The following is a 10,142-nucleotide window of genomic DNA, read 5'->3' on the forward strand; positions in this document are numbered from 1 at the left end:
CTTCTTGGTATTCTAGTTGTTAAGTTATGCATTATAATTTGATAGTAACATGGTTGTTTTGAATGATCAAATGATAATAATATTATCTGACGATGACAGTCATATGAGACTGTCCTCCTGTTATATACATTTAAAAAAATGTAAAAAAAAGTCTGAGACAAAGCGACTTCTAGAGGCCATAGTGATTATGAGGAGGAGGAAGAAGTCCTTCGGGAGTACTTAATCAGGTAATCCATAAGATTAACTGGGGGTCTAATACTATAACCATGACGACGAAGGTCCGTTATGCCAATCAAAAAGCAAAAAAAAAAAAAAAAAAAGGTGAAGTAATGGAAGTTGTTTCTTTTTGTTTGTTTTTTCCTACAGCCCTGAATGCACCACAGACTCTCTCGCGCACACACAGTGCAGCCTACAGCAGTCTTTTTCCCTCCAAGTGGGATAAAGCATACAAACAGTATGGTGCTTTATCATCATTATTAAAAATGCAAAACAGGGAGAGAAGAAGAAGCAGTTAAATCACTGCTGTGTAACCATCTGCACCAGAACATGGAGTTGAAATATGTAAGCACCATTTCAAGCACTGTTTATGTATGTTTCCTTCAGTGGCTCTGGTGTCTTCGCACTTTAAAGTTCACAGCACAGATTCACGGAGACGTTAAACTGTCCATACTGTGAATAAATGCACAGTAAATGTTAATGTATTTGTCTGTTTTACCCCCTTTAATATTTAATAGACAAAAATACGCAATATTGTAAATGCTCTAAAGGAAGGATTGATAAGAAATGTAAGTGAAGTTTCTTTCTTTCTTTCTACTGCTTACTCCCTGGTGAGCTCAACCTAACAGGAAACTTGGAAAGAAAAGCTTTGCTGCATTCATGCATCAAAAAAATAAATCAGTATGAGAACATGACCTGAGTCTCAATAACCAGCTGTATAACCAGTTAAATATAACTGTATTATGTATAGTTTTTTTGTTTGTTTATTAGTCTAATTCGAATGTCATCCAGGTTTTGATTAACAGCTGGTTTGTAAAAGTAAGTGGTTATTCCATTTTGCATCTAATGTGTAAGAACACAAATCACGCAATCACCATGGCATTTTATCCACACAAATTAATTCTTCATTACCACATGTATTCCCTCCAGGGCTGCCACTACACAGTTCCATTATGCCGAAATCCAGCAGAATATAAATAATTCTGCTTTCTATTTGCACCTCGCTGCAAATGGCATTTTAAGGCTACTGGCACTGTAGCTGCTTTTATTGGAAGGCTACACCTCGCAGGGTGTGTGCGTATATCCCCATCTGTATGAATTCACCTTGAAATATTGAAAATATTTTCTGTTGAAATTGTGTCACAAGCCAGAGTCTGAATGAAAACAGCTAACCTCTCTAACTGCATAATTCACAGGTGCAGGCCAACACATACAGTATTAATGCTCGACAACAGTCAGGTTGCATGGCCCATACATGTGGGGGAGAAGATTAGCATAAAGCCCATACATTTCTCTTGAAAGTGCATGTTGTGGAGTTGTGAGTGAGGGTACTGTAACGCACCTGAAGTCAGCTGCTTGCAAGAATAGGGGTTGAGAGATGGGGAGAGCAAGAGAGAACTGTGAATGAATGAGACATTAAAGATGGCGGCTGATGTATACTTGAGGTCGTTCAATGTTTTGTTCTCCTCTTCAACAAGCCATGGCATTGTATAGCATATTGTGCTGATAAGTTTGTATTTGTCTCTGAAAGTCCAAGCTAGCAAGCTAGGCTAACTAGCGTTTACTCAGAGAGCGAAGACTAGCTAATCTAGCTTGTTGACGTTAACGCTCATTCAAACTGTACAGAGCTTTTTGTTCAACTAACTGCCCAGATAGCAAAATGAATCTGTCCCATACTTGGGCCTCATGCTTGCGCTTCTTCTGGCCGAGAATACTGTACGGCCAGTTCCACGGATGGTACTGTTCTGGATGCTTCTTCCACATCTGGGCCAAAGCTGACACACGCACAGAAAATCTTGTGGTTGTTACCCTCGAATGGCTGCCCAGACTCACAGCAGCTACTATAGCTATATATAGCTATAGCTACAGCTCGAACCGCAACGCCCTGTACTGTATGGTACCACATGATTTGAATCACGACATCACAGAATGTATGGAGTAACCGAGGTAATGCTCAATTCCACACCTTATACAAATCCATCCATACAATCCAACATTGTTAATGTTAACCTAAATTTCATGTTCTGGAGAACGCTATTGCAGGCAATGTTGTTTTGATGAATTTGTCGTTGAACTTTTTCATAATGACACGTTTGACCAAATAAGTACACGAACAGAGGAGGTACTGATTTCTTAGCAAAAACGAATAATTGGTTATGGGAGTTATCTCTGTGTGTGCTCTGTGCGTGAGGGTCGACCCCACCACTATCGTAAATACTTGGCTCGGTTTCCCTGCACTCTTGGAATTTCTCATAGCCTCAATGTAGACACCACAATCAATATCTTTCCAATTACCTGATTGTGAAGTATGTAAAAGTCATGCAAAGGTGCCCTGTGAGGAAAGGCTGTGGCTCAACTGTAGCTCAAGCTTGTTTTTCCTCTGACTCTGAATGTCAAAACCTTTTTTTTTTTTTCCTTTTTTTTGTGTTGTTTAATTAGGGAATGCTTATCATAGACGCATGGCTTGCTACTGAGGGGTGACAACACCCCAGTGTTGTAAAATTAATTATATCACTAATGTGGACCCTGTGCATGTGAAATAGCTGAACTCTCCCCAAATAGCTCATTAATCTTCAGACAGCCACTCCTGGGCTAGGTGAAGTGGTCTTGAATTTCAATACCCACCCTTGCTGGTGTAACCTTTCCCTCTCGCCTTCTCTCACTCGAGCAGCCGAGGGGGAACGGGAGCATTGGAGAGAGAATAATATTGTCTGCAGCGGTATCTCTAGCACTTCTCTTCTCTGAGTCATATAATTATGCACACCTACACAGTTTGCCTAAACACACACACACACACACACACACGCACACAAGTTTGGAGTTGAAAGTGGAGTATACCAGCGAAGTGCTGATGTATCCTGTGATTATTTAAAAAAAGACCCTCTGCTACTATGGCATAAACAAATCACTCCAAATCAAATTGTCCAGGTAATAAAAATGCCTTCATGAAAAAGACCTAAACTAAACCCCACAAGGTATTTTTGCTGGTTCATAAGTTGAACCAAGTTGAACTGACAATATTATTAGCAGCCAGATTTGCAAGAATCTGAGCTTACACTCTTACCTTTATTGGCCTCCTGCCATAAAAGTGCTTATTTGTTTACTGAAGCCCTCTGACCCAATGATTAAAGCACAAAAAATAATTCATTATCAAAGTGGAGAAAAGACACCCATGAACCCATGAAGTGCTGCTATGATATTAATTCATAGGTCTCCACCTGTGTTCCTCATTAAATGGTCCTCTATGCTTGATAACTATTAGTTCTTATACTCAGCCATGTTGTTTTGCAGGGTAGTGTCATGCCCAGTTGTTTTTCAAGAAGTTTGAGCTGATTTAAATTACCTTAACTTTAAAAAATCAAGCTATTAAAAAATGTACGATTAAGTAATGAGTCTTGAAACACATGATAAGTAGAGGCATTATATTGTTTTAGTAGGTTGAATGTCATGACAAGTTGTTATCCAAGCAGTGTCATGAGATTTAAAAGTGAAAAAGTAAAGAAAAAAAAAAAAAGACGGAATGTATTGGAATAATACCCACAATTCAAACTTCTGTCATACCCTTCACCTCCAGATTGTAATGCAGCCTTTGTTAAAAATGTGTAGTCTCCAGGCCTAAGCCAGGATCAGGGTTATTTTCCAGACTTTATTATTTCAGGTGTAATTCCCTTTTAAGGAGTTCTAGAAAACAGAAAACAGTTGCCGAAACAGTATTACATCAAGGTTCATTTATTGATATGATTGAAAGCTCCAGAACAGCCACTAAATGGACTCTAGGGTGAGAGAGATTTGTCAACTGCTGTTTTCAAATAAAGATTATACAATGTATACTTCACTATGTATACTCTACGCACTCTCTGTGACGACCTCTGTCCATGGTGCTGATCCAGCTCAGCACTGTAATGTTCATCTGACCGCTGTCCATGGTGCTGATTCTGCCTTAGTTGGTGCTTCCTTGTGTTTTTGTCTCATGCAGCTCAGATAAAAGACAAAAACAAAAAAATCATCAAAACGTGCCAATTTGCCAATTATCCAACTACCACCTTTATTATATGAATATATAACTGCCTGTTGCCCCAAGATTCACACATTTTGAAAGGGTGAATCTCACATGTTCAGAACATTTTCTGTCAACAGATAATACCAATTGTAAACCAATTGTATCCCGTGTTTGTTTTGTAGTAATTTTCCAAGCCCTATTTAGAGTAAGTATAGTATGGTCCTTCTAGTGTGTTATTTTCCCCACTGTTTGTGTGACAGTGAGTCTAGTTAGTCTTCCCTATCGGCAGTAGTGTTTATTCTTTTCTGCACTCCTGCTGTTGTAGTTATTAAAACACTGAGAACCATCATGCACCACTATGTTTCCTTTGCACTTGGGTTCTACTCAGCCGTTGTGTGCTGAATGCCAATGGCTTAAATTGTTTATCTAGCATTTATAGAGCCAAAAAAAATGCAATGACAACAGAAAATATGAGAAAGCAAGCCAAGGCAAGACAGTCTGCAGGCCTGGAGAAGTTTGAGAAAGTAACTCTGATTAAATGTGAGATTTAACCTTCTTCTGGGTTAGCTTGAATCCCATGTGGCCCAAAAGAAGTAAACACATTAGAAATGGACCAGTGATGTATCATTCTGGTTTGTATTGCATCAAAATAAAAAAGGCAACAACCCAAATACTACAGACAATATATCCATGTTTCCAAACATATACAACATCAGTGATGCGATTGTACTCCATTGGATAGTTGATAATGGCCTGTCATCAAGTCTTCAGCATTGACTTTGCAATCCTGCTCTCATTATCTCGGTCTAAAAGTGATATGATGTAAGCCCAATGGTAATCAGACACTTCTTTTTGGTTTGATTTTTGCCTACTCGGCAGTCACAACACAATTTTGTTTTTAAGTCCTAATACATTAATCATCCCATCTTGTTTACCCATTAGCAGCTCCTCTCCAGCAGCCATTTTTTATCACAGTTTTCATCCATTAAACTACATGGATCGAATGTCGGCTGAGCTCACTCTGTCATCCCAATTATGATTTTCTTACTCTGCGGTGTGCCTGTATGTGTGCTCCACATAGTACACGATACGGTGTGTGACTAGATTGGTGCGCTATGCAAGCGAGTGAACATGAATCTTGACTCCTTACTGCGTCTGTGTTCAGATGTTCTTGTTTTGGGAGTGTACCCCTCCTGATTCTGTTGTTCATCCCACCACGCTGGTTTTTATTATTAACTCCACGTACAGTGAGCTCCTCATCAGCAGTAAGGAAAATATTTAAGCTAGACGGTGAATCAGTGGAAAACTCTGTTTTCCTTCATTACCGCCTATTAGGGTGGCGTCTTTTCAAGGCAAATTGGGCTGGAGTGATCCGAGAAATGTTCAGAGAGAAAAAAATGTTCTCTAATTGGTTCTAAGGGTCTACAGGGTGGACCCGGTGGATGAACTGTGTGTCCTCACTCACAGAAAACAAGCTCAGATGGAGAATCAGAGACTAGGTTGTGAAGTGTTTGCAATTATGAGAGTACAATGTGACATCCAGATGTCTGGGTCATTTATGGTGTTGTATCGCATGTCTGTGTCTCAGGGAATGTGTGTATGCCAACTTGATGATGATATAGTTTCCAGGAAAATGTCCTTTTTTTCTTCTTCTTTTAGTTGTGGGACTTATACTCTGATTTCCATTCTTACACAAGTATTCCAAAAAAAACTTTGTCAAGCATTAAAACATAAAGCTGAGGCGCATGGAAATGTAATTTGTTTTAGTATTTAATTGCAAAGCAAAGTATGAACAAATAAGGGCATAAATGCCTGTGATGGTGGATGATGAAAAAGAATTTTACTGGGAATCTAAGTTGGTCTCAGTACATACTTAAAAGCAGCCAATATCCAAGTAAAGAAAATGCTTGTATAATTTTTACTCAACCTTACTAGAGGAAACCTGTTTATTTGTTGCAGCACATAAATCAGCATCATCCATTATTTTCACATATGAGTATTCTGCTGCATTCTGAAATGCATAGGTCCCTAAGCATGATATTTATCTTTTTAGCTGTCATTTCTAACAGTATACATTCTATATGATACATGGAAATTGTTTTGTGGATCATATCTTGTTGTTGCAATCAATCACTGATGGTATGTTTTCTCTTGCTATAAAAATAACACCCCAACACAAGATTAAGTCACCGAACAGGAGCCAGCAGCTTCACCACTTCCATCCTCATTTTAACATATCGGCCCAGGTTTTCATATCCCGGGGCCTCAAAAGAGCTCAGCACAGAGCAACATGACAATACAGTACAGTAGGAGCCGCCCAGGCCAAATCCATCTGCTTTATTGGTATTCACCATTTCCTCTCTCCATCTGCTCAGCACATCACAACCTGATGTCTCCTACCGCTGCCACACTATTTTTACCTGCTCCTAGCTACTGTCTCCCTGCATGTGACGTCAAGGAGGGGAGACGAAGAGATGGAGACGGGGAGAGAGAGAGAGAGAGAGAGAGATAGAGAGCTGTTATCATTCATCTACAGCCTTGGTTAGCTAGCTCACTTGCTGTCATCCTCTAAGAAAGTAATCAGTATGTAATAGCAGAGTGTTGGAAAGAGACATGCCATATGCTGCTCGAACTTGACTCATTATGAAGGGTGCGGTTGGCACCATGTTTCTGTAATAGGAACGATGGTTGTGTAACAGCGTGATCTATGTTGATAAAATCATCTAATGTGCCCCTTAAATCTCATGTCTCCGTGTATGACAGCGAGGTTTAATGGCGGTGTGTAAATTCATTGCATTACTGCACATTTCCTCTGCCTTCTCCTGCTCACTGTATGCCCTGTGTGTATGTTCATATATTAGGGTGGTGTGTGTATGCTACCGTGCATGTACACTAGTGATGCACATCTTACATAATTCTTACTTTAAAGTTGTAATCCTTAGTCCCGTTGCTTCTATCTGCAGTTGCTGTTATCAGAAACAGTACGGGAGCGACTGATGTATAAAGTTGGTTCACTTGGCGAGGAGTTATGGGTGTGCCGCTCTTCATCTAACATGTTGCGGCTGCAACTTTCAAAAATTAAGATTGGCCTGCTGTCAGACACACAGTCAGTGCCGACCTCGCTGGCTTTTTCTTGCGGCTGCTTCACAGTAAAAGCCACCACCCAGTGTTTCTCTAGCTGAATGCTTTTAATGTGAAGCAGCAATGTTCAGGTTTCACATTGGCAGCAACTTAAAACAGCTTCTGATATAATTTATTTTATTTATTGTTTATTTGGCATAATATCTTATGCCAACTAAACTCCCTTTGAAATGTTGAAAGCTGTTTAATTTCTGTTTAAGGGAGACCATTTTTATTTTTATGTCAGCTCTTTGACTGCGCCAGAGTGAAGCACTGGGAGTCCATCTTGGAACTTGACTCACTCCACCTTAATGACTCAGACTCGGACACAGGTAATGGGGAACCGACTCGGACTCAGACTGTTCTTTGGTCACTCAGACTTGTTTTCGGACTCAAACACTGGGGACTCGACTTATACTTGAGGTTTAGTGATTCAATTACAACATGACAACTACTATATAAAGAGATAAATACTGAATGTACATGCACTGAATGGCTCTCATAGAAAAAATACCAACTTAAATAGCATCACGAATGGGGGGTGATTTCATGAAAATCTTTAATTCCAATAAACTATCAGTGATAATTAATATGAATTCCATTACAATGGACTATTAAGAATGTTTTTAATGGAACTGTCTGTGTTGGTCCTGACTCCTTTTACACCCATATTCAAAATGCATTAGACCAAGAAATCTAACACAGTGTGAGAGCACAAACAGTATTTAGTTGGCTGTTTAAATATAGACAAAGCGGAGAGCATCGCACCTGTAATCGATGCGGCTTGAAGAATTTGTCTTTTCCTTTTAACTGTTTAACTATGAAAACACATTTGCTGCAGGGATTTTAGCAGTGTTAAATTGTCTGTTACAACAGGGATTTCAGCATTCAACTTAATGACTGATGAATAACCAGTATCAAATGTATACACTGCAAGTTTTGTATTCTCATATGCATGTCCGCACCGTTTTCTTTAAACTGTGTGGGTCTTTGTCTTTCCATTTGTGTGTGTGTGTGTGTGTGTGTGTGTCTGTGTGTCTGTGTGTGTGTGTGTGTGCGCATGTGTGAGTTTTTACCTCAGCAGGCGCCACAGTGCTCCCTGCCTGTTCACAGCATTAATGCTCAACCTTGTCCAAGGTTAATCTGTCACTCTTGCTGTATATTTGCATTCATTCTTATCTGCACCTCACCACTCAACTGACTGTCTATCTACCCAAGCCACTGCTCAAACTTAATCGTCTTTGTACATTATAGATGAGCTTCCAACAAAGTAGACACACACAAACACATACACACACACACACACACACACACACACACACACACACACACACACACACACACACACACACACATACATCTCCCTTCCTATTGCTGAACCTTCTCTTTCCTTTAGCAACCACCTCCCAACCACACCCACAACACATATTCCCAGACTGTCAATATTTACTTTATATTTAATGTCTTAGCAAACCATTAAGCTGACTGCTAATCAAAAGTAATATATTTATTGCTGTGCGGGGGCCCAGTGTTGGATCGTGGTGTTTTCTCTCTCCGGGCGGCAATAACTTTGTGCTTGCGCAAGAGCTGCACAGGAGGGCAATGAGATACTTTTACCCGAGGAAACAAAAGGTTGGCTCTTAATCAGCCGCACGGAGTTGTTCCTTCATTTGGAATAATGTGCAGGGGCCAGTGCAGAGGCAAACCTTAGCGTGTGTACAATGTTATATTGATTTTCTCATAATGAGGCAGCGTACCTGGGTCTGGCTTACTTCATACCTTATTAGAATGTGTGTTTAAAAAAATGGATATCTGCATCATAGCTAAAGCAGGTAACAAAGCAAAACTATAAATTCTGCGATTAGCAGGTTGTTGCATAAATCGCTCAGGGAGTAAAATATAAAGTGTTTTTTATCAGCTCCCTGACCCATGGCCGCGGGAACTAGGTCCGCCTCTAGTGGCAAGAGCATAATGTTCTTCTGTTAGTTACATGACCAGTTGTACTCTGCCTCAGCGTGACTTCTTACCTTGACCCTGAACACTCTCATTCCTAATGCCTAAACCTAACCAATCCAATCAGCGAAGTCAATGAGCATTAGCCAATCAGAGGCAGTGTAGGGCGGGTCATGTCAACTCTTTGGTAGGGTTCATAAGTTACGGCTGCTGTAGCATTGATAGCTAATCGAAGGATAAAATCACGATGAAGGAAAAGCCTATTGCAGATTTTTTGGGTTGTTTTATGGCTAAGGAGAGCACAAATGAAGTCCAGCCTCCCCAGGAGAGCAGCTCCACCAGCAACTTCGTTAGGTTGTAGTTTTTCCTCGGAGAGGGAGACTGCTTATTAGCGTTAGCATCGCCACCACTGAGGAGCCTGCTGCTAACAGGTGTCGGGCTAGGACTGACTATGAGGAGCCTCTCCAGCCACCCAACTAAAGTTTCCGGCCAGACGTCTTGGGAAAGAAAGAAAAAAATTACACCGGCTTGGTTTGCTAAATGGAAGCGGCTTCATTACGTGGACAAGTGTGGTCGGGTTGTGTGTTTTGCTTGCGTGAAGAGGCAACAGAGGGAACCCAGTCATTTGGTGCCGCTTCACCTTCCCGAGGAACTGGACTGAGGCCGTCCTGATGGCCCCATTTGGCTTATTACAACTACTGGAGCACATTATCTGCAGCTCAAGGTAAGTTACTTGGTTTAAGCTGCCGCTGAGCAGTTTAATATTCAGCTCTCAATTACTTTTAACCACACACTGATATAACTTTGTTGAAAAAATGTGCGTACTTGGATATGTTCTTGTGTGCCATCCGCA

Source organism: Seriola lalandi, unplaced genomic scaffold (genome assembly GCF_002814215.2).
Source record: "Seriola lalandi dorsalis isolate HSWRI2012SDOR001 ecotype SW California unplaced genomic scaffold, Sedor1 jcf7180002054658, whole genome shotgun sequence".
In the NCBI taxonomy this organism is placed as follows: domain Eukaryota; kingdom Metazoa; phylum Chordata; class Actinopteri; order Carangiformes; family Carangidae; genus Seriola; species Seriola lalandi.